The 24,792-nt window shown below is 46.5% G+C and overlaps 1 long non-coding RNA gene across 2 annotated transcripts; it reads right to left on the bottom strand.

Moving 5' to 3' along the window:
- Positions 1-9,302: 9,302 nt before the first annotated feature.
- LOC143434059 (uncharacterized) lies at positions 9,303-23,125 on the bottom strand. 2 transcript variants are annotated; one of them, XR_013103240.1, is made up of 4 exons: positions 23,046-23,125; positions 22,806-22,926; positions 16,056-16,106; positions 9,303-15,401 (listed from the first exon to the last, which is right to left on the bottom strand). It is a non-coding gene; the product is annotated as an uncharacterized LOC143434059 (long non-coding RNA). The 2 variants fall into 2 exon arrangements; XR_013103241.1 differs by lacking the exon at positions 16,056-16,106.
- Between the last annotated feature and the right edge of the window lie 1,667 nt (positions 23,126-24,792).

The raw sequence follows: 24,792 nt of genomic DNA, 5'->3' as shown, positions 1-24,792 counted from the left end.
TTGCTCATGGGGAGTGGCACTATTAGGAGGTGTGGCCTTGCTGGAGTGGGCGTGGCCTTAGAGGGGGTGTATCACCTTGGGGGTGGGCTCTAAAGTTACCTATGCTTAGGTTATGCCCAGTCAACCAGTCTCCTTGCTGCCTGTGGAACAAGATGTAGAACTCTCAGCTCTTTCTCCAGCACCATGTCTACTTGCAGGCTTTCATGGTTGCAGCCATGATGGTAATGGACTAAACCTCTGAAACGGTAGGCCAGCCCCAGTTAAATATTTTCATTTATAAGAGTTGGCTTGATCATAGGGTCTCTTCAGAGCACTAAAACCTCAACTAAGAAACAGCAATTGTAATGTTTTGTTTTGCTTTGTTTTGTTGATACAGGGTTTCTTTATGTAGTCTGACTAGCCTGTAATTTACTATGTAGCCCAGGCTGTCCTTGAACTTACAGAGATTCACCTGCCTCTGCCTCCCCAATGCTGGGATTAAAGGTGTGATCACCACATGTAGGAGACAACTTTAATTCTTAAAAGTTTCACTATCATCATCATTATTATTACAATTATTATTATTAGAGAGAGAGTATGTTAGCACTAAAGGTCAGAGAACAACTTTGTGGGTCCAGTTTGTGAGTCCTGGGGATTAACCTTTGGTTGTCAGGCTTGTGTGGTAAGTGCTTTTACTTGCCAAGGCATCTTGCTAACAGACATTGTAAATTTTAAATATCTTTTAAATACTTTTTTTTTTTTTGCTAGATACTGTTCTTCACATCTTGTATGACGTATTATAACTATTTTATCCTTATCCACACCAAAAACTTTTACACAAACACACACACACACTTAATACTCACATTCACAATACCCTCTATACGCTCACATAAACACTCACAAATATGCACATAAACACATATATACAGATATGTACATTAACACACATACGCTCTCACATACTAACACATTTACAAACATGGATCCACACACCCACACACACATACACACATACACACACACTGACACAGCCACAGTTATCCCTCACAGGCACACATGTATATTCCCATATGTTCTTACTCCCACACACTCACACTTACACACCCTAAAGTATACTCACAAACGCATTCTCATACTCACATAACCACACAGAGGCACATACTCATATGTGTATACTAACATATATGTATATATTCCCTCACACTAACATACACACAAATCGACACACATACCAATGGATACACACAAACACATATACACAATTACATACTCACATATACTCACATACATAAGCCAGTATATGCCCACACATTCATAGACATTCATACTCACATATACACACTCAAGTACATACATGTACAGTGGCATGCTCACATACACTCCTGTGTATACACACTCACACTCTCATACACATGCAAACTCTCACACACACACATACTCAATCATATACATAACCAAAAACTTACATACACATTCATTTGCTGTGTCACACAACTACATACTCATACATGTGTAAATGTGTATTTTGTATGTGTGCAAAGTACACATTTACACACCTACACAATACACCCAAACACATTCACACATTGTCACATAAACACACTCACACATTCAGTCACTCACATAGTCTTACACATGTATATCCATACACAATCGCTCCCACACATGCACAGTGTCACACACATACAACCCCAAACACTCATACTTACACTCACACAAATACATACACAACTCTAGTAAGATTATTAGGAACTTTGAATGTTCTGTGTGTTTAGTACATTCTGAGGACTGTTTATGACTGAGACAGAGTTTCTCTGTTGTCTTGAATGCACCATGTGGCTCAATCTTGCTTTAAACTCTCCGTGTAACAGAGATGCTGGTCTTGAATTCATGATCCTCCTGCCTCAGTGTCATGACTGCTGGATTTAAAGGTGTGTGCTACTACACCTACCTCTGGATTCTTAAATTTTTTTTGAAGTGTGTTATTATTATATTGCTTAGGGTGGCCTTGAACTCTTGAGCTCAAGCAATCCTCCCTGCTCAACTAAGTAGCTATGACAACAAGCATGTTCCATTATGGCCTGGTTAGTTTTTATTATCAACTTGACACAACATAGAGCTGCCTGGAAAGGGGAGCCTTAGTAGAGAAATAGCTCAGATCAGATTGGACAGTGGCTACGTCTGTGAAAGATTGTCTTGATTGATGATTGATGTGGGAGGCCAGCCCACTGTGGGTGACACCATCCCTAGGTAGGTGTGCCTGGTTATATGAGAAAGCTAGTTTAGGTGTGTGGGAGGGGAGGGAAAGATTGGAGGGAGGGCAGGCTCTAGAGGCTTCAGGTTCCTGCCCTGACTGCCCTCAGTGATGGTCTGTGACTTGGAGGCGGGAGCTAAAGTAAACCCTTTGCTATCCCAGGTCACTTTTGGTCATGGTGGATATCACAGCAACAGAAAGAGAACCAGGACACGCCACACACTTTGAACACTTTCCCGACCTAAGTTTAAGCATTATTTTATTGGAGTTTGAAATAAAAAACAACAGGGCAGGCAGGCTGTAAATTATCCAGCTGCCAGGAAAAAAAAAAAGGGTGGAGGATGGGGGTGGGGGTGGGGAGCTGGGAAGGGTGTGAGTGTGGGAAGGGTGGGGGTGTGGGATGTGGGGGATGGGAGGTTGTCAGCCATGAGAAAGTCCAGGGTGTTGGGATGTTTTTAGGATTTTGGCTGGTATTCAAGGAGGAGCTGGATATGGGAAAAGGAAGAGTTATGCTTCTGAGTTAAAACTCCAAGAAGCAGCCAGGCTTAGCAGTGAGCATCTGAGATGACTTTGCCAGTGGTCTTGGGGTCCCCAGCATTGAACTCTTGACATGTTATTTTTTCTTTCAATCTTCCAAATGTTTTTCTTATTAAAAATTTTAATATTATTTCTGATGTACAAAACAGTGGGTGTCATGATGGCATCTCCACACACATGTATTGTTATGCCTGCTCATATCCAGCCACTAGTTCCTTCTCCCTGTGTATTTGAACTCTTCCAACAGGCCAGAGTAGGTCCTGTAATCATTTGCTTGATGGATGTTGGCAGACCATGCAAAATTCACTACTGTGTACCAGGAACGAGGATGGCAGCTGCCCGTGAGGACAGAGGCCTAGTTACTGCATAACCAATCCTTTCTTTAACTTCTCCATATGTTTCTAAAGATATAGAGGCATTTCTACACAGAGGGGAGTTTGGCAAATTCCGATTTATGTTTCAAAACTCAACTCCTCTACAAGTTTCCCCTTAATTTTTCTCTGTTCTAGTTTTGTTTTTGATGGTGGACTAAAACATTCTGACCAGAAGCAGTTTAGGCTTCCAATCCCAGATCATTCATTGTCCGTTCGTACAGGAAGTCAAGGCAGGAACTTACAGGCAAGCCTGCTTGCTATAACACATATCACTTCCCACCAAGGAGCTCATTCACAGCCAGGAAATACAGAAGAAACCTTCGTGGGTGCTGCTTGCTAGCTAGCCCAGAGATAGGCTCATTCGCAGCTAGCTTTCTTAGACAGTTCATGACTCCCTGTCTAGGGAATGGTACTGCTCACAGCGGGCAAGGGCCTTTCACATCAATCTACAATCAGGACGTGCCCCCAGAGACATGCCCACAGGCTGATCTGGTCTAGGTGATCCCTCAGTTGAGGGTCTCTTCTCACGTGACTCTAGGCTGTGAAAAGTTGACCTTAAAGCTAACCAAGACATCATTTCAGGTCTGCCTTTACGGTTTCTCTATCCCTGTGTTTATACCAAATGCTCAATATGAAATCGTCCCCAGGAGATATTTGATAATTGACTATTCCCCCCCAAACCACCGCAGGACTCTTTTTTTCCCTCCTGTCAGATGATTTGTCCTAAAACCCTTTTTCAGTGTTATTCCTCTGCTCCCAGGCCTCTGACAGATCTGGATTCCTGTTTTCTCTCCCCATCATATGTGAATTCAGCCTCGGCCAGCTTCCAACTGGGCCCTCTCCACATAGCTGGCCTCACAGTGCTTCAAGCTCTGTCATCCACGGTGACTCAGCCTGCATGGCTATTGCTAGACATTGTTACTCTAAGCCCTAGAAGGATCTCCCGAGAAGTAGGTTTCTGTTCCTATGGTTTGCACATGACCTCTCTGCAGTCGCCCTCTGTCTGCCGAGCAGGTCACACAGCTTTTCCTCTTTCAAGAACAGCATAATAAATTGTCACCGGCCTCCAGGACGGTGACAACAATGTACCTCAGTGCCAATGGGCTTTTAGCTTCCAAGTTTCTTTGCTTCAACTGAAAAGTCTTCACTTCTTGGTACCAGTATTTTTGGTTGTTGGAGGAGGATTTTCAGTCTCTGTTCTCTATCCACTGACTGTTGGTGATCCTGTTTGCATTTCACATCTAATGTCCTCCCTCTTGGCCTGCCTGTCTTTCCCCAATTTATTCAACCTCTTCCAGGGGAGGGCTCATGCTGGCCTCCTGGTCTTTGCATCAACTGCTCAGTGAACATCTCCATCCAGTTGGCTCCAAGTGAACACTCTAACTGACCCTTGCCATGTCCCATCCAATTGATCTTGTGGCAAGGATGACACCATGTACTCCAGGCTATCCAAGTGGAAACCTGAGAGTCACCTTTGACACTACCCTGCTCTTATTTCCCGAGACCACCTATTAAAATGCTACTGTCTCTTCTCTCAAGCCCAGGCTCTGAAATTTTTAACCTAAGTGCCCTGTACCTGGGGACCACCTCCACTTGGACACATCTCAATCATGCAATTCATTGCAGTAAATCTCTTTCATTTTCAGCTGCTGGGAAGTGGGTCTTTACCCTACGATTTGCTATATGACCTCTCTGAAAGTTCCCTACGTCCCCCATGCTTCTTAAAACTGGCTTAAAAGATCAACATCCTGAGTCCAGCTGCTGGGTTCACTCTTGACTCAACCTGTTCCTTTTCTCTTTAGCTAGATGCTGATTCTTGCTGGCTTATCTTTGTCTGGCAGGCTGAACACAAAACAAACAGGGACTTGGTTTCCAAACCTGGACGCAGGCCCTACCTAGTTCCTGGTGCAATCTCAAGCAAGTACTTGTCTCCTTGCTTGCAAATGGACATAGACTATATGCAATGTTAGTGCATGCAAAGGTCGGCACTGAAGCCAAATGGGAAAGTGGACTCTTCACTTGATGGTCTTGGGATAACTGGAGACCCACTTATATAAGTAATATGCTACACCTCACTCCCAGCACCGAATGAGTTGTAGGTGGGTATAAAACTACCAAAGCATTAGGAGAATTATGTTAAAATTGAGAAACCCTTTCCCAGCATGATATCATGAAACCTATGAAATCATGATATCATGATTCTTACAAGGAGTTGATGGATAAATATGATTGTGTGAAAAATTAGGCTCTAAATAATAGCACTGGGGGAAGCAGGTCAGAGGTAGAGAGAGCACTTGCTTAGCATTTGTAAGGCCCTGGGCTTAGTCCAGGACTGGTAAAAACCAGAACCACTAACAACAAAACCTTTCTAAATAATGAGGAAAAAAAAAAAAACACATGTGTGTGTTCACACACACACACACACACACACACACACAGAGAGAGAGAGAGAGAGAGAGAGAGAGAGAGAGAGAGAGAGAGAGAGAATTAGGAATGGGATAGTATGGATTGAGGTCTATCAACTGAAAAAAAATTGTGATATAAATGACAATTAATGTTGCATTTTTTTCCAGACAAGGTTTCTCTGTGTAGCCTCTGGAAATCATGGAATTCACTCTGTAGACCAGGCTGGCCTTGAACTCACAGAGATCCAACTGCCTCTGCCTCTGCCTCCCAAGTCCTGGGATTAAAAGTATGAGTTATCACTGACCAGCCAATGTTATAATCTTTAATGATATGTGAAGGGCTTTCGGTATTCAATAAGAAAAAAAAATACTATCATAAAGAAAACTGCTAAGCTTGCTTTGCATAGGCAAGGAGAGAACATGTAAATGTGAATATGGGCAGATGTCACTCAGTAGCAGACAGAACATTCACTTAGCTTTAAGGAGCCCTGGGCTTATCAATAGCACCACAGACAGACATTAGTGAACAGACACAGAGGTGACCAATCTCACGAATAGTCAAAGGATACAGAGGGAAAGAACATGGCAGTGGGAAGTATCTTACGCATGCTTGCCTATCAAGCTGGCTTGAACCCCAGCCCCAAGACATCAAAAACAAGATCAAAGCAACAAAAACAAACACCAATAAATGAAATATCACAATGCTAAAGAGTTTAGAAAGTTGTTGACACCCAGTATTGGAAAAAAAATATGCTTCATAGGACACAGTTATTGACACAAATTGTAATAGCCTTTGGGAGGAAACACTAGGCAGGATCTACTATAGCAAAAACAAAACGAAACAAAACGAAATGAAACAAAAGAGCATTCCCTTTAGCCATGACCAGAAACAGATCTTTTCTTCTACTTCTCTTTCTTTTTCTTTTTGAGTCAAGGTTTCTCTGTGTAGCCCTGGATGTCATGGAACTCACTCTGTAGACCAGTCTGGCTTTGAACTCAGAGATCTGCCTGCCTCTGTGTCCCAAGTGCTGGGACTAAAACCAACACCCAGCTTAGAAATAGATCTGTATGTATTTGAACAATGTTCAAATACCTTCAGAGAGCCCCCTTCAAGGGGTGTGAAGTCTAGCCTTGCTCTGGAATTCTGTCTGTGCTACTCCTATTTGTAACCACCACCTGTCCTTGTGTGGGGCTTTCCCCTTCCTGACAGCAATGCCCCATCTTCTCCATTTGGCCCCCACTTCTTCCCTTCATCAGCTAGTTGGACTGATAACCCAGTTTGGTATCTGCCAGCTCTGACCCCCAATCACCTTTACCCTCAGCCTACAGCTATGAAACCCACTGTTCTCTGAGCTTGTGTTAGCTCTGGGGCCATCTTGCTGCCTGTCTGACAGGGAAAGGGGCTTGTTCTGACTGTACTTTCTCACAGCTCCACTTCATTAACACCTGCTGTTCACAAAGCGGAGGCCCCAGGCCATTTCTCTAGCAGATCTACACACACACACACACACACACACACACACACACACACACACACACACACAAACACACAGAAACACACAGAAACACACAGAAACACACATCAAACAGATTCTCACCTCTAAAGCTTCCTGAGTATTTTCCAACACTTTCTTTCAATTTTTCCTTATTATCTTATTAGGTGTGTGGGTGTTTGTCTGCATGTATGTAATTATACTGTGGGCATGGAAGAACACCATGGTGTTCGTGGAGGTCAGAAGAGGACATCAGATCACCTGGAACTAGAGTCACAGACAGTTGTGAGCCACCATGTGGGTGCTGGGACCTGAACCTCTGTCCTCTGGGAGAGCAGCCAGTGCTCTTAACCACTGAGCCATTTCTCCAGTCCCTTTCCACGTTCTTCTATTGCTTAAGCCCTTCTCTGACCTGGGATGCAATTTTTTCCAAATGAAGTCATATCTGTGGTTCCAGTTTCTTCTTCATAGTACTTGCTATGTAGCTTAGGCTAGCCTTGAACTCCTGATGATCGGCCTGCCTCTCCCTTTCAGGTACTGGAATTATGGGTGTGCACTCCCATGCCAGGCAAGATTGCAGTGTCTTACTATGTGAATGTTTGAAGATTACTGGTGTTCCTTTAGCTACGTAAATAAATCCCACCTAAGTGGACTCACAGTGTATTCTAGCTACATTTGCAATTGTCCTCTCCCTTGTTTATATGTTACATACAGGAACAGAAATGCAATTTGAATTTGTTTGGGGGCGGGGAGTGTGGACCAGTGGTCGAAGGCTTGCCTGGCCTGCCCTACGTTTGATTCCCAGCACCAGAAAAAAAAAAACAATCTGTCTAGAGAAAAGTTTTGTGTGAAGGACTGAGTACCAGAGCTGGCCCAGGCTGGCTCTGATGCCAGTGTTGATCCATTGGGATCAAGTGTCAGAGGAGCATCTATGGTGACCATAGAGGTGACCAGGGTGGTAGGGAAGATGAGGACAGATTCCCAGAAGGAGGGAGGGTGTGGGTGTGGTTTCTGGGCAGATTCCTGTCCACTACTCTCGCACCTGCCTAGGACTCTGACCAGACCTGTTCCTCCCGCCCGAGTCTCACCCATGACTCAGCCTGTTCCTTAATCAGACAGTGCTCCACTTTCAAGCCGTCTCCCTCGTCTCTCCAGCTGTGCAGCGCGCCTGTCGTTCTGCCTGCACAGGCCCCACTACCACTCTACTCCTTCTAGTGAGTGGTACCTGTTCTCTGTGCGGACAACTTCTCAGGAGCTGCCAATCAGTTTTCTTCCTCAGAATCCTTCTCTTGAGGAAAGACATGCCTGAGACCCCAGAGGTGTAACCTTGACAGCAGCCATCTAGAGATCTCCGGGTTCCTCCTCAGCCACTCCGTCTGTTTCATGAGCTTTCTTTAGGGTTGTTTCCTGAGTCTCCAACCAAAAGTGATATTTGCTGCTTTCTACCATTCTGATTTTCTTCCCTGGATGATTGTCAGTTTATCTTCATTCGTTCAGCCTTCATTCATCACGATTCAAGGCTCTGAGGTCACTTCCTAGCACCTCATGAGACCAAGTGTGGTGGTGCACTCCTGCAATCCCAGCTCTTGGAAGGTAGACCCAGGAGAATCAGCAGCTTAAGGTCACCCCTAACTGCATAGCAAATCCCGGCCCCCAAAATGTCTTTATTTTATTGTATGCGTCTGAGTGCTCGGTCTGCTTGTATGTGTGTGCACTACATTCAGGAAGTGCCCGGGGAAGCCCAGAAGAGGGCGCTGGATGTCCTTGAACTTTAGTTATGAGTGGTTGAGCCATCCTATAGGTTCTGGGTACCAAACCCAGGTCCTCTGTGAGGGCAGCAAGTGCTCGTAACCATTGAGCCATCTTTCTAGCCTCTTACTGGTTTTGAGACAAGGTCTCATGTAGCAGATGCTGGGCTGGGATTTGCTATGCAGTTAAGGGTGACCTTCAGCTTCTGGTCCTCCTGTGTCTACCCTCCAAGAGGTGGAATTGCAGGTGTGCACTGACATACTTGGTCTCATGAGGTGCTAGGGAGTGACCTCAGGGCCTTGTGCATGCTCGGCAGGCACACTGTCAACAGTCCAATTTCCTTTGTTTGGGTGTGTGTGGTTGTTTTTTTTTTTTTGTTTTTTTGTTTTTTTGTTTTGTTTTGTTTTTTTTTGTTTTTTTTTTTTTTTTTTTTTTTTTTTTGTTTTTTTCCCTAGAGTAAGAACTGTGTTTTGTAATTTGGAACCCAAACCTTATAAGTCACCCCGCCTTCCAACAGAGCCTGGCCAGGAGTTTGTCTAGCCAGGGCTGCCCTTACTTCCAGCTGAGGTCAAGGCCTCTTTCTAGCACTGGGTCACAGAGATGCCGTGCCTGAGTTCTACAGTGCTCACTCTGGCCCTGCAGGTGTGTGTTTTCCCTCAGCTCCACGTGCAGTGGAGGATAGGCACTCGGCCATAGCACCTGAGGAGAGCTGCTTCTAGGCTAAGTTGTCCTCTGACAGGCAGGAAGACTTCTGTTTACTGTGACGCTCCGACAGAGAGGATTGACCAACAGAAATGCGCAGCCTCACAGGACTTCTGGAGGCTGAGCATTGGAGACTGAGGTGGCTGACAGCTCGGTTGGTTCCTCTCAGAGGCCATGATCTAACTCAGTTGCATGCTTCTCACGAAGGGCCGGGCAGTTCCATGCACTTAGGCTATCAAACAGAGCTCATTTTCACTAGTGTGCTGTGTGTGGTCTGTCTGTCTGTCTGTCCATTTGTCCTCTTTTTTCACAAGGACACAGTCATAGCAGATTAGTCCCTGCCCTGATGACCTCATTTTAACTTGGTCATCTGCAGAGACTCTGTTTCCAAATAAGGCCACAGTCACAGGACTTGGGATTTGGGGTTTTGCTTACTCTGTAGGCATAGTTTAACCTACCACGCCAGTGTGCTTCACGCCATCTTCTCCTGCAGTCCTGTAGTATGCTGCATGTGCCCCCCGAAATCCACAGCTCAGCACCGCTGTGCTTGGGCCTAGGAACATTTCCCATCTGTCCCCTTAGCTGCTTTCTTCTCTCTGGGCTGAAACCATGTGCTGAAATCAAACCATGCTCCAACCCCACCTGGGCCTGGTGTGCAGACCAAATGCCACCCCCTCTCCCCACCGAAAAGTTTTCCCACTCCCACGTGACCGCAGCCTTCCAACTCCTTGTCACATCTGGCTCAGTTCCCTCTTTTAGGATTTGCTCTTGTCTGCCTGCCATGTATTTGTCTAAGGATCTTCACCATCCACTTAGTGTTAGCTAATGTTTAGTGCAGATGTCCTGCATATCAGACACTCTGCTGGCCCTGCGAACAGAACACAGCCCGCAGACTTGTCCATATGGATCATCAGAATGTGTGCAGCAGCAGCGGCAGTGGAACCCAGCATGGCCCAGCGACATAACATATGTAAAGGAAAGGGGAATTCTGAACCTGAGGTCATTTACCTTTTGCATCTCGGGGTGAAGGCTCCTCTTACTTCCTGGGTGGTAGCACAGCCTGCCTCATAATGTTAGAAGGATGACTAGCCCTGGCTTCGCACTTGGTTCTACCACTCGTGGATATTGACATAGTGGGGCCAGCCTCATCTACCTCATCTGCCAAACGGAGTACTAACAGTACCAAAGATATGGGGCTACTCAGTATATGCAGGGAACAACGCGGAGAAAACGCCTTGACTGGTACCTAGTACTAGGTCTTTGGTAAACACGAAATCAGTTCCAATGCCGGTGACACATACCCAGGATCTCAGTACTGGGGAGGTGGGGAGGTGAAGGAAGGATGATTAGGAGTTCAAGGCCAGCCTGGGCTACATAGAAAATACAAGGCCAACCCTTTCTCAAACAAAGCAACAAACAAAACTAAAAAGGAATGCAAACAAAACAAAGGAATCTCTGTGTTTCGGAAGGGAGGAGTGAGGAGGGAGGAGGAACACCTGAGCGAGCGGAGCAGCTTGTGTAAAGGTGACCTCAGTAGGCAGGTGGGTGAGTTGGGAGGAGACACACACAGGAGAAGAGAGCACAAAGGAGCCTGGGAAGGTGTGGAGCCTGGGCTTCTTCACTGCAAGTGTAACTTTCTCCTACCCCCGAGCTTGTCACTGCTTATTAAAACAAATGCAGCTTTTGGGTCCAATTCCCTCCAGGGTCAGACTCACTCTTAAGCTGGGAAAGTGTGAGCCAGCAGTGATGCTCAACAAGGTCAGGCCAGTGAGATGCAGGGCAGAGGTATTACTTGAGGCCCCAGAGCCTGCAGGGGAAGTGGGTGAGGCTCAGCAGAGTGGTGGGGCTCTGGCTGTCTACGAATCCTGCCGCTTTCAAGCCCCTGTCCTTCTCGGTCTTCAGGAACCAGCGGCTGTGCTGAGGCCAGCTGTGCCCTCAGACCCTCTTCTGAAGTTCAGATGCCAGCTGCTGGTTCAGCCGAAGAGGTGAGAATGTCTGGAGCCCCAGGACCTGCGGAGCATGAGCAGAGGCCTGGAGGGTTGCCACTGAGAGCCGGGAATGGCTCCAATGCTGGAGCAATGTGGCTTGGCACTTCCTCTTTCTCAAGCCTCTGAGTCAAAAGTCCCGGAGGCCTGTGGCAATCCTGAGTCATGTGCCCACAACCCGCTCACCTGTGCTCTCACCTGAAAGAACCCAAGCTGGTTTCTAACCACACCCCTTCCTGCAGGACAGAACCTGTGCCAAGGTCACAGGGCAAGCGGGAGGTCAGAGGGCACTTCCAACTTCCACTTGTTCATCCCCACTTAAGAAGACCTGGGGATAATGCCGCCTGTGTCCCAGGTGGCTTGCTGGCATTTGCTTGGGATGGCCTTGGAATATACAGACTCCAATTTAACCCTAATCTTTTGAAAAAGAAAGACATCCCCTCACCACCACCACAAGGTCCAATTGATTTTATCAGGACGCGTGATAATTTTACACAATATGGTACTAGTCATAATATGCCAGTCCTGGTAGTACAGGCTTGTAAACTCCGACCCCAGAGAGGTTGAGAGGGAGGGCCACAGGTTTGCCTCTGCTCCTCTGAGCTTAAGAGCAGGCTAGACAATCTGCTGCAAACGGGGGATGGGGCTGGTGAGATGTTAAAGCTGGCAGACACCCCATGGTGGAAGAAGAGAACTGTTGCCGAGTGTGTCTTAGGTCTAACCTCTACATATGCATCCCCACACCAATAATGAAGAAACAGAAAAATTACCTTCAACGTAATTTCTCAATGACAAAATGCTGGCTAAAAAGCTTGAGGCTCTAGCTTTAATCAGTGCCCAATGCTACTGACAGGTCCGTTCTCCTTTGCTGGAGTTTCCCCTAAGTGCTCTGCTACCATCCACTCTGCCCCTGGCCTGGCCTAGCTGGTACCCGGATAGATTTGGCATTCCCTGGGCGTTTTCTGTCAGCCTTGTATGGTCTGAACCCTAATCCAGAAATAAGGTAGGAAGCAAACCGTAGATTCTTCTCTTTTTGGCCATTCATAGCTCTGTGACCTTTGGTCAAATCACGTAGCTTCCAGGGCCTTTGGTCCTTTCCACTGTTGATCACTCAATGCTGTTTCTTACCCATCTGCTCAGTGTGGGCGTGGGGGTCTGCTGAGAGAGTGTGTGGTCCTCTGGACCTCTGAAGAGCTCTTCAAGCAGAAGCTTGGCCTTACGGATGGCTAAAGATGGGTGTGAGAGCGTAGTAAAGCCATGAAACCAGGCCGCTCCTGGTGGAAAGCAAAAGCTAATCCAAACTGTCAAAGCTATCGCTCCCTGTCCGAGAGGAGAGCCGAGGGGCATGAGAGTCTTGCCAGTTTCAAAGACAGCAGGTAGCTGCCAGGAGGGAGCCTGCTAGCTGGAACTGTGTGGGGATGAGCGTGGGGCTTTGATCTGTTGCAAGCTTGTTTAGGTTAATAGGGAACTAGATGCCTTTTCTGGAGGTGGGGAGCTGTGGGGAGCCATAGGGGGCAGATAAGAAGGTAATGGCCTTTCCTGAGGAACAGAGCCCACTTTACAAGGTTTCTAGGAATGCTGACCTTCAGTGTCAGTTCCTCCCTCTGTTTGCCTGGTCAGAGTCCACCCTGAGCTGAGGCAGACTGCCATTTTGGGGGTTGGTACCTAATATTCCAGCCTTTTGTTGAGGATAAGGGACATTGAAAATCTCTAGCTTCTTCGTGCTGGGCAAGATGATGTCGGGTTTTCAGGAAGGCTGGACTGTCGGTCAGGGTTAGTGTGTGTGTACACGTGTGTGTGTGTGTGTGTGTACATGTGTGTGTGCACACGTGTGTGTGTATACGTATGTGTACACGTGTGTGTCTGTGTGTACACGTGCGTGCATGTGTGTACATGTGTGTATGTGTGTGTACACGTGTGTGTACACATGTATGTGTGTATGTGTGTGTGTATACGTGTGTGTGTGTGTGTGTGTTTAGGTCTACGGTGGTTTAGGTATATGACGGTAGGAAATCTGGGGAAATTCTGTCAGAAGTTTCTCTTTTACTGATTGGTGGGTAATTTTACAAATTGTATCCTGAAGGAACCTGAAGAAACAGGGAAGAATCATTACTGTGAGAAGTATAAATATTAGTGGACACAGGATGGGGAGGAGTCAGGGACCCAAGGAGGACAAAACAAAGAGAGGCCTGCCTTGAAGTTGGCCCCTGGAGGCTACAGTTTATAAGCTAGTTTGTTTAAGTTTTTAATCCTCTTCTACTTGGCTGGATTCATTCACACAGTACCAACACTCTTCAGTGAGGAAGAGGCAAAGGCCTCCCTTTCCAGCAGTCAGCAAGTCTGGGGCTCTTTGGTTTTGTAGGGCCACAGCGGCTGGGGGAGGTGAGCTGGTTTGGCAGTAGTTGCCGGGCCGAAGTTGATTCCTGGATAGTGTCTGGAAGCTGGGTGGAAATGTGCTGAGATAGATACAGACTATGGCCCAATCTGCCTGTGGTCACGCCTGTAGGAGCTGCTGAGGCTGCCAGACTAACCCCAGCCATGACTGGGAGAACCTCGGCCCATCAGTTCCTGTGTGTGACTTGGAGGAGAGTGTAGAACCAGCCTTTGGTGTCTAGAATTGGGGAAATGACAGAATGGAGAAGCAAGGACCACGAGTGGATTTGTCTCCACACTAGTAGAGCCTGATTGACACCAGAAGAAAGTTCCTTCCGGGGTGAATGAGGTTCCAGGAATTAAGATGTTAGTTTGTGCTGATGAAGGGCAGGGCTGGAAGGAGCTGTCGAAGATGCAGTCACCTGGTGTCTACAGAGAGTAGAGAGGCACTGGAGGTAAAGGGTAAGGGTGTGGGGGTTACAGAGCATGGAGTTTAGGGGTATGTGGGTAAGAGGACTAGCCCCCACAAGGGATGGTAGCAGGAGCACAAAGAAAGCATGGGGATGAGTCATGAGACCCATCATTTCTGCTTAAGTGTGGAAAGACACAGGGATTCACTTAGAACAGCCTTCCAGAAGGCTGGGTTGGCAGAAGTCTCGGGCAGCTTAGCCTGCAAGACGGATTCAGATTTTCTAATAACTCAGCTACACCATTTATAAAGGTGGCCGGTGCTCTCTCAAGGATTCTAAAAATTGCCACCAGCCCTCCAGGAGATGGACTAGCCCATAGACTACAGGTGTAGATATGCCCTATAACCTCTTGGGCCCATTTTTCATCCCAGGGGTCGGGAGTTGAAATGGTGACCATACCTGGCTAGGTAGGACCCATGGTGGAGTTGTTGAAGCTGTATGCCCTGTCCTGGTTCAGAGTAACGGTACCTAGTGCTCCAATGTGGGCGCCCATCCCGGGAGAGATCATCCATGTAGTCTAGGTTTGATTGGTCTTGGGGGAGACCAAAGTATCTGGGATAGTTGTGGGGATTGAAGCTGGCTTTTCATTACCACAGCTGTGGAACCATGCTGGGGATCAAAATTCAGACTGATTATATCACAGAGGCAACAGGAGGCTGGACAGAAGGAGACAGGTCATTTACTTGATTGAGTAGCAAATATGTGGCATTTGCAAGCTTGTTGTGTTGCCTGGGAGGACAGACAGAGCCCCAAGAGGAGTGGGAGGAAAGAGCCCATCCTCAGGGACAGATGAAGGCAGGACAGCTTAGGTTTTAGAGGTCAGTGAGACAGGAGTACTTACCAGATCCAGGTCTGGAGGCCATCTGAGCTGTGACAGATGGATCCAAGGCAGGTTTTTGGAGCTTAGCCGCCATTGTTGTATCAATGATGATCAACTCCAAACCCGTCCAGTGTGGGTTGAGGTTGAGGGCCTGTGGTGAGCGGGTTTTCAAACAAACTCAACCTTCCGTAAAACGGCTTGGTGATAGCGTGGAAGGCCGAGGGAGAGCACCATCAGCATGTTCCCAGAAAAGGCGTCTTAAGAGAGAGAAAGAGGGTAAACAGTCATATAGTGGGGAGGCTTCTAGAGTTGGTAATTGTCCCTGAAGAAAAGGATGGTTGTACATCTATCCAAAGGGCTGAGGGAGGAAGGGCCTTGGGTGTGGCCTGGAAGTGAACATGGTGAGAGGGATGAGCTGTCCACTGGCCCTTCCTACCTCCCCTGAGGACTTGGGGGTGGTAGGGAATGTGGAGGTGCCACTGTATCCCTAAGGCCCATGGGACTGACTGACTTTAGAGATGAATGCCAGCCCATTTCCTAAATGTATGGATCTAGGAAGTCCAAAATGTCATCCCTGAGGCGGGCACAGACCACTGCTGGCTGCAGTCTTAGCTGTATCAGGGAGAGAGCATCTGCCATCCCTGAGAAAGTGTCCACCGTACAAAGATCTTCACGCCTCTTGTGAGGAGGCAGATGTGTGAAATCTTTCTGCCAGCCCTCCCCTGGAAGATCACTCCAAACGGATGTGGGGAGGTTTGAGTACAGATGGAGCATCCCTGGGTGATGGCCGTAGGACGGTGGAAGAAGACAGGTAGATTAGAGGAAGTGGTAGAGCTGGCAGGGCCCCAGTGTGAGAGGACTTGTGAATAGCTGTTAGGTAGGGCTTTGTTCAACCTTCAGAGAGACAGTACCTGTCACATAGAAGGAGCCGTCCCGAGGGCCCATGATAGCTCTCCCACAGCCTGGAGGGAAGAGGCAGAAGTTAGGCTTAGAAGAGCCAAGAGAATGGAGAAAGCATGGTACGCTTGTTGGCTGGCCTCTTTATTGGCTGTATCTGGTAGAGGCCTGGTGACCTCGAAGGTGAATAACTGCCACATGCTTGAGAAAATAAGAAGCTTCTAGCAGCTTTAGGATCAGAGGCCCATTGGTGACTGGTGCCCCTTTGGTGGTGAGAAAGACCCTCTTCTCTCCTGCCAAATGGAAGCATGGCGTGCAGAGTGTGAAGCATACGGAGAATCTGGGTATATGTTGATGATTTTCGTCTCTGGTTAAGGTGGCAGCGCTGCCTTCTGAGAAGTAGTGCTAACAGGTGGTAGAGGAACAGACTCTACCACATGGTCAGAGGAGGCTATGGCGTAGCCAGCTTGGCAGGAGCCAGTGGAGATGAGAGATGAGCAACTGAAACAAAGAAATAAAAAAGAAGACATGACCGCTCCTCGGTGTAGTGGAGAAGAAAAGCTTACTGTGGATTAAACGGAGAGCACAGGCAAAGGCAGAGACATCTGGGAGAGTCCCAAGTGAGCATGACCCAGAGCTGGGCCTTGTGAGGAGAACGCGGAGGGGAGAGGGGAGAGGCAGGAGACCAGGAGGGTAAAGGATAGACCAGAAGGCTGGGTAACCAAAATGGCTGGAGTATATACAAAAGGACAGCTGGAGGACAGGCAGCCCAGTCCCTGGGTTGGAGAAGATTAGGGGAGGGGACAGGGTGTGCCAGCCACACCCTTTAACAGGTGGGGACTGAGGGATGCTGGGAGAACCTAGAAGCCAAGTCTACTTTGATATGTTAATGGCCACCTCTGTCAGCCATTTGTCCTGGGTTTGAGACCTAATATCCCAGCCTCTTTGTCGATAATAAATGTTAAGGGTGATGTAATCTTTTCTATGACTACTTCCTTCTGGTATTGGGGTGTCATTGCTGGGGACCCAAGAAAGCTGGAATGCTGGTCAAGGCCAGGAAGAGCAGGCTATCTCACTCACTGTCAGGTTCAGGCTCTGCAGGGGCATCTGGAGCTAGGGAAATGCAGGCTGCGTTGGAGCAGCCTGTGAGACTGAACCACGGAGCTATCTGCTCTGGACTCCAGCAGGATGCAGAGGTTCATGCCTGTTGGAGATTCCAGCAAAAGCACCTAGGGTTGGTGAGTTTTAGGCAGTTTGCAGTCGTTAGTTGATTGGATAGCTGCTGGAACAGATATAGATTAGGGACAGAAAATAAAGTTAAGGAATTTAGAATTTTTTTTTTTTAAATCTCAGGTGTACATTTGAATCTTCCAGGCCCACAGTCCCAGTAGTTGGGGGGAGGGGAGTCTCAAGACTAGGGCATGCAGGAAGAGATTCCACCCCCAAGAATAGGCAATGACAGGGAAACCCGATGTTGATTGACAGGAGTGCTTATCTGGAATCTGTTTGACCTGCAAGAGGTGGATCCAAGTCGATTTCCTGAAGCTTACAAGAGTGTCTTTTTACGTTTACAAAAAGAGATAAAAGTTTTAGATACGGTAGCACTACCACTGCTTGTAATCTGTACTGAAATCCATATCATAAGAAGGCAGTACTCAGGCCTTTGAGGCCTAGTGAAAGCTGGAGTTCCCAGAAATGATTCCGTGTTAAAAGTATCTGTGAGTTTATCTCCTCAAAGTCTGGGCAAGGTAAACTGTTTTTCTCAGAGACCTAGTGGCTCTAGGAAAGTGAGGCCTGAGGCCTGGTTTTTAAGTATGGAGAGAAGGCAGTTGTCCCCTTGTGGGAGGAGCTGGTATGCTTGCTGCTCTTAAAGCAACAGTCAGTCAACATCATCGGAGATTTGAGAAGGATACATTGTAGCAGGTCTGGGAGATTTTCCTGTGGAGAAGGAACCTGGGGATTGATTTTTCTTTGACCAGGCAGAGGAGGGCAATCAAAAGTGCCCACAGGTTGTATAGAGCCCCGGAGGCATGTAGGGCATGGGGCAGCTTTGCCCAATAGTTAGTGTTACCACTATTCAGGTGGAGTCACTGTGCCCCTTTGTCTTCTTTTTTTTTTTTCTTTCTTTCTTTCTTTCTTTCTTTCTTTCTTTCTTCTTCTTCTTCTTTTTTTTTTTTTACTTTAGGGTTGCTACTAGGAGCATTTCTGCCTATCAAGGGAAGCTTTCTCATTAAATATTTTGAGTGCCATATTCAGCACATCTCTGAGGAGATTGAGGACCATCTATTAAGTATACCTGAATTTAGACTTAAATCTTGAAACTATATTAACTTGTATGGCTTAATTATCTGGAACAGTTTAAGTTAGTAGCTTTTTAAAGACCTGTTAAGTTTGAGCTTTTAAAATTTGAGTTGAAGATTTAACAGAAGATCCATTAGCATCAAAATGAAACTTTAAATCATGAATGCAGTCTATAGAAACATTGGAACTTTCCTGATCTTTCTTTTCGTTTCTTTTTGAGACAGGGTTTCCCTGTATACCCCTGGCCGTCCTGGAACTTACTCTGTAGAACAGGCTAGCCTCAAACTCAAGAGTTCTGCTTACCTCTGTCTCTCAAGTGCTGGGATTAAAGGTCTGTGTCACCTCTACCTGGCTTCTGATCTTTTTTTGGAGCATACCATTATAGACTATTACAGTTTCTTGTATGACGAAGTTTCTCTAAATAGCGAGATCTTAACAAAGTTAGCAAGGGCAAAGACGCTAGACAAATATTACTGTGAAACTGAGTAGACTTTAGGAATTTGTAAATAAGTTGTCTGATATTCCTTATTTATAAAACATATATTGTTACTTAACAAAGTTTTCTAGAAGCCTGGTGTTGAACAGTTAGCAAAGACATAAGTAGTTAGGTGTAAATCTCTAAATTGGCGTTTGTTACTCTAAGTAGACCTTAATCTGGGTTTTTTTAATCTTTAAGGTTAATCTGAGTATAACCTTACAATTTTATCATCATATAAAAGTCCATACCAATCCAAAATATTTTTAAGACTTGTTGTTATTTCCTCAATCTAAAAAGGAGAAGCAGAGGGCTCAGTGGGACAGAAAAGTTATGTCGTTGTTGCCTTAGTTGGTCTCTATTATGTGGTTATTATGGATGATGGTTAAAAGTGACAAGGCATGCAGCTGTTAACCTTAGTAAGGCTGTCAGCCATGTGGCTACTATTCAAAGCATTTATGTTTTTATAGAATTGAATCTAAGTTACATATACAGTATATTATAAACAATATTTGAATCATATATATAATCTGTTGTACAAATTAAGATTACAAGGCTGGAGAGATGGCTCAGTAGTTAAGAGCACTGACTGCTTTTTCAGAGGTCCTGAGTTCAAATCTCAGCAACCACATTGTGGCTCACAACCATCTGTAATGGGATCTGATGCTCTCTTCTGGTGTGTCTGAAGAGAGCCACAGTGTATTCACATAAAATAAATAAATAAAGTCTTTAAAAAACAAATTAAGATTACCTATGTATAGATATTTTAAATTATAAGCCTTTTGTATATATGTTAAGCCAAATTTTTTGTTAAAGATTTTATAGATTTTCAATACTATACTATTTTACTATACCCAATGAACTTATAAACCCTGACAGAGTTTACAGCATAGTCTTAAGAGATTTTCTGAAAGTGAAGTGCAAAGAAATTATAGAAGTAAAAAAATAATATAAGAGAGGGAAAGTTAGGCAGAGTGAACTCTGATGTAAGAGATTCTGCATCATCTGAAGAGTAGAGCTTAGACGTAAGAGATTCCAGGATCATTTGTTTGTGCAGTTGGTCGTTGATGTATGAGAGAGTTTGAAAATCAAATGTACAAATCTTTGACCATTGGTCTGTATTGAGACAAGCTGTTTATAGTACTAAAACCTGAGTCTGGAGAGGAGAAATTATGTAAGCTTCAATAAGGAGCAGAGAGAGAGAGAGAGAGAGAGAGAGAGAGAGAGAGAGAGAGAGAGAGACTGACTCTGACTGAAGTGGCCCATATGAGCTCTGGCCTAGTGAAGCTGCAGGAAGAGCTCTGCCTGAGAGAGGAGAGGCCTAGGCAGGCTTAAGGAAGAGACAGATCAGGCAGCTCTTATGGAGGAGAGGAAACTTTAGGGGGGAGCTGAGAGCAGAAGTTTCAGGACTTCAGGTGAGAGCTAAGATCTCTTAGCTTAGTAGGCAAGATGGCTGTAAGAGATACTTTGTAGGACTGCAGGTGGGAGATAAGAGATAGCTTAGTAGGACTACAGGAGGGAGATAAGAGATAGCTTAGCAGAACTGTAGGAGAGAGGAGCTAAGAGATAACTTGGTAGGACTGCAGGAAAGAGGAGCTAACTTAGTAGGACTACAGGAAGGACTGCAGTTCCTAGAGGGAGGCGGGAGAAGGCTAGCTGAGGTAAGTGCCATTCCATTGGAATATCCCAAAGCAGAATGGGAAACTTGTCAAAGAGAAAAACATTCCAAATCACAGAGGGAAAGTGTCCCTTCCCACTTTTCCTGGGGACCTGGGACCATATGACCTGGGGACCGAGTAGGGACAGAGATGCTTCCTGGCACAATGGTGTGGCTTTTATAGTAATAATAGACAATCAGGCAGCCCAGGGTGATACTTATCCATAGACAAAGATGAGAAAGCAGGGAAAATAGAAGATGGTGTCTTTAGTAGAAATACCCAGTTGGGGAAGCAGGCCAGAGCAAAGAGGTGCAAGACGAGTGGCCAGGCCAGTGCCTTGAGAGGGTGTAGCAGGCTCTAGGAGCCATAAAGACTCTGATGGCATAGCCAAGGAGAGGAAGGTTAGAGCATAGAGAGGAGAAGTAGCTGAGAAGGTGGGCTCTAGAAATTGGGACCAAATTTGATAGATGACAGGAACTAGCAGGAGCTAATGGTCCGTACCTAGGAGAGCAGGATCAGCAGCTTGGTTTGGAGAGGCCTGAGTTTCTTGGTAAGGAACTCATCTATGCCAATCCTGGGTTTCAGACCAGATGAATGCAAAAAAGAAATCAAAAGAAGAACATGGCAGCTCCTAGGTATGTTCCTAGGTGGAAGAGAAAGTTTATTGTGGATAAAAGGGAGAGCACAGGCAGAGGCAGAGATATCTGGGAGACTCCAGAGTGAGCATGACCCAGAGCCAGGCCTTGCGAGGAGAAGGGGGAGGGGAGAGGGGAAAGCCAGGAGACCAGGAGGGTAAAGAGTAGACCAAAAGGCTGGGTAACCAAAATGGCTGGATTATATAGTTAAAGGGCAGCTGGAGGACAGGCAGCCCAGTCCCTGGGTTGGAGAATATTAGGATAGAGGACATCCATACCCTTTAACAAGTAGGAACCAATGGAGGCTGGGATAAACTGGAGACCATATCTGCTCTGATATATTAAATAGGCACCTCAGTTATCCATGTGTGCCAAGTTTGACCTAACAATGAGCTTTCATTTGTGAACAAAGCACAGTCAGGATGAGGGAGACAGAGAGGAAATAGAAAGTTATGGATTTTTGTAGGAATGAGTTTTAGGTGATTCTAGCCATGGATGAGAATGGTGGCCTGGGAAGGAGTGTAGAAGGGTTGGGAGGAGGGCAGGGAGATTCAGACTTTCTAGGAAGGTGATGTGAAAACATTTAAGAAACTCAGGGAACAAATTAGAGAGGCTCTTGTGTGATAGAAGATCCTTGAGACAGTATGGTGAAGGGACACACACACACACACACACACACACACAGAGAGAGAGAGAGAGAGAGAGAGAGAGAGAGAGAGAGAGAGAGAGAGAGAGAGAGAGAGAGAAAACAAAGGTGAGCTTAGGTGCCTCATGTACCAATAAACAGTATGTTGATGTAACAGCAAGAGTGAGAGGCTGCACAGTAGAAGGTCATCTACATATTGGATTAACTGACTGGGAGACCCGTTGAGAAAGGAGGTCAGTGTCTAGAGCCTAGTGGAAGAAATGGGACTCAGAACCCTTTGAGGGGAAGTAGTCCAAGTGAGCTGAGACATTGTCCCTGTATCAGGGTTCTCCCAGGTGAAAGCAAAGAGCTCATGAGTATCTGGTAAAAGGGAATGGTGAAGACTGGGTTCTTAATGTCTAGAATGGGAAAAGAGCTGAGGGAGGGGATCTGAGAGAGAGTGTAAGGTTAGGCTCCACTGGCTATATTGGAAGGACAACTGCAATAATCCTAAGGTCCTGGACCAAGTGGTAGGAGTATCAGGCTTTAGAACACGCACGATGGGGTGTTATAGGGTGAGCGAGTGGGCTTGAAATACCCTTATTACAAAGGCATTGTTTCACAGGTTTTAAGCCTTGTCTACATTTTAAAGAGATATGGTTTTGAGAGCAACAGGGTTAAGAGGTAGGGTCAGAGTAGGATCTTAATGCAGGGTGAATGGAAGCCACCAAGGAAGTAGGGCACCCCATATTTTTGGGTCAAGAGAGCCTGGAAGAGGATAGGAATGAACATTAGTGTCAGTTGGCCAGCAAAGAGGCACTTTAGAGGTTGGAAGGGGAGGAAAAGTACAGAAGGAGTTGGTTGAAAAGAAAAGGAAAATTTAGTCATGACAACCCTGCCCAGTAATGGGTTGGGCAGCAGGGAAGGAAGGAAGGAATGGTCGAGTGCCCTCATGGTCCAGATGTCATCAACATCTCTTACAGAGGTCTGAGAAAGGTTGGTTTTACTGGAGTGAGCAAGTAGTATGAACTGTATAGCCTCCGTATCGATTAAAAGTGGCAGAAACTTACCAGATTGTTGTACAGTTAACCTGGGCTCTTCTGTGGTCGTCTCAATGGTTTTGCTGAGGCCTGGGGTCTCAGGGAAGCATCTGTCTTTGACTGCTAGGCCCAGAAGCTCCAAGAGATTTCCCTGTGGAGGAGGAACATGGGGGACTGACCTATTTTGGCAAGGAAAAGAAGGGTAGTCAACCCTACCATGTTCTGCCTGTCCACAGTTTGGGCAGGGTCCTGGCAATTTTCAGCACTGACCTAGTAATTCCAGTGGCCCAGGGAACCGTTACAGCCCCCATAGGATAGGAGCCATCAGGGAGGCTGACATTATCTGAATGGGTATGGCAGCTGCCCAGGCTTTCCTTTTCTATGGGGCTTAGAGTAGAGAAAAGATTAACACACAGGTCATGCCTGGTGAGGCTATAATCCTGGGTGAGGCAGCTGAGTTCTTAGCTGATGTTAGAAAGATCTTTGGAGAAAGAACTAAGGCATTTTCTACCTGGGAGAAATCAGCCCAGGAGTAAGCCTGAGGGTTGACCACTTCCCTGAAGGGATGAGGGCCTGCTGTTCAGGAGCTGCTGGAGGCAGAGGAGAGTAGTTGGGGTAAGGAGGGGGAGCCAGCTGGGAGGGTGCCAGTGGGTGGGCTTTGGGTGACACCTTCAGAGGGTAGGGCTGAGGAGGTGCCCGGATGGCATCCTCTAAATCAATGTTGAAAGGGGAGGCAGCCCAGGGCTCCAGGTCCAGGTTAGTCTTGGGAGGAGGTGTGGCTTTTGCCAGGAGAATCTGGTGAGTGTGGCAAAAGGAACAGATGGAAGGGCACGGATGCAGGGGGATATCTCAGACTATTCGCCTATGCACTGGCAGAATTTAAGATTGTGAAAATTAGGAAGTTGAATGTATCATGTGGGCTGAAACATGTCAGAGAGATGTCCAGATGGTGTGATGAGGCAATCAAGGGCACATAGGGAGGCTGGCACAACTTCCATTGAGAATCCAGTGAACAAGGGAGACAGAGTAGGCAGCTCTGAGAGGAAGCTCACCAGAGTAGTCAAGGAAAGAAGGTAGAGCAAGTGGGAGAGAGAAACAGCCGGAGAAGCAGACTCTAAAATTTGGGCTTGAATATGGTGAGTGGCAGGATCCAGGACAGGCAGATGATCTGCACCCGGGAGGATCACATCAGCCTTTTGGTTTGATTACAAGGGGTATTGCCCCTTTTGGGAAGGTGGGACCAATGTCTCTCCAGGTCAGATGTAAGAGAGGGCACGGTGAAACACCGAGCCAGGCCACTCCTGGTGGAAAGCAAAAGCGAATCCAAACTGTCAAAGCTATCGCTCCCTGTCCGAGAGGAGAGCCGAGGGGCATGAGAGTCTTGCCAGTTTCAAAGATAGCAGGTAGCTGGAACTGTGTGGGGATGAGCGTGGGGCTTTGATCTGTTGCAAGCTTGTTTAGGTTAATAGGGAACTAGATGCCTTTTCTGGAGGTGGGGAGCTGTGGGGAGCCGTAGGGGGCAGATAAGAAGGTAATGGCCTTTCCTGAGGAACAGAGCCCACTTTACAAGGTTTCTAGGAATGCTGACCTTCAGTATCAGTTCTTCCCTCTATTTGTCTGGTCAGAGTCCACCCTGAGCTGAGCCCAGACTGCCATTTAGGACACTGTCAGGGTCACCATCATATTGGGCATTGAGACCTAACAACGGGAAGAGCTTTTCACGTTAGAATGGGGATAAGTCCAAAAGATATCACCCAAGGGATCCTGAAAGGGCTGACGTTGTGTGTCAGATTGGGAGAACAGGAATTTCAAAATCAGACTTGAATTCTCTTCATGGCTCTGCTTCTTAGTAACGGAAACTTGGTAAGTTCCCCGAGGCCGTGGGGCAGAAGTCGGCACACGTGGGGCCTAATAAGTGTTTTCTCTTTTCTCTTACAGTGGAAGGCTACAGGGATGGGTCACAGTTTTGCAGGCGAATTAGAGTTGCTAGGTCATAAAATTAGAATTTTAATGTATT

This window comes from Arvicanthis niloticus, chromosome 13 (genome assembly GCF_011762505.2).
Source record: "Arvicanthis niloticus isolate mArvNil1 chromosome 13, mArvNil1.pat.X, whole genome shotgun sequence".
Lineage (NCBI taxonomy): Eukaryota > Metazoa > Chordata > Mammalia > Rodentia > Muridae > Arvicanthis > Arvicanthis niloticus.
The sequence above is the reverse complement of the archived record's forward strand: the minus strand, read 5'-3'. Positions and strand labels throughout refer to the sequence as shown.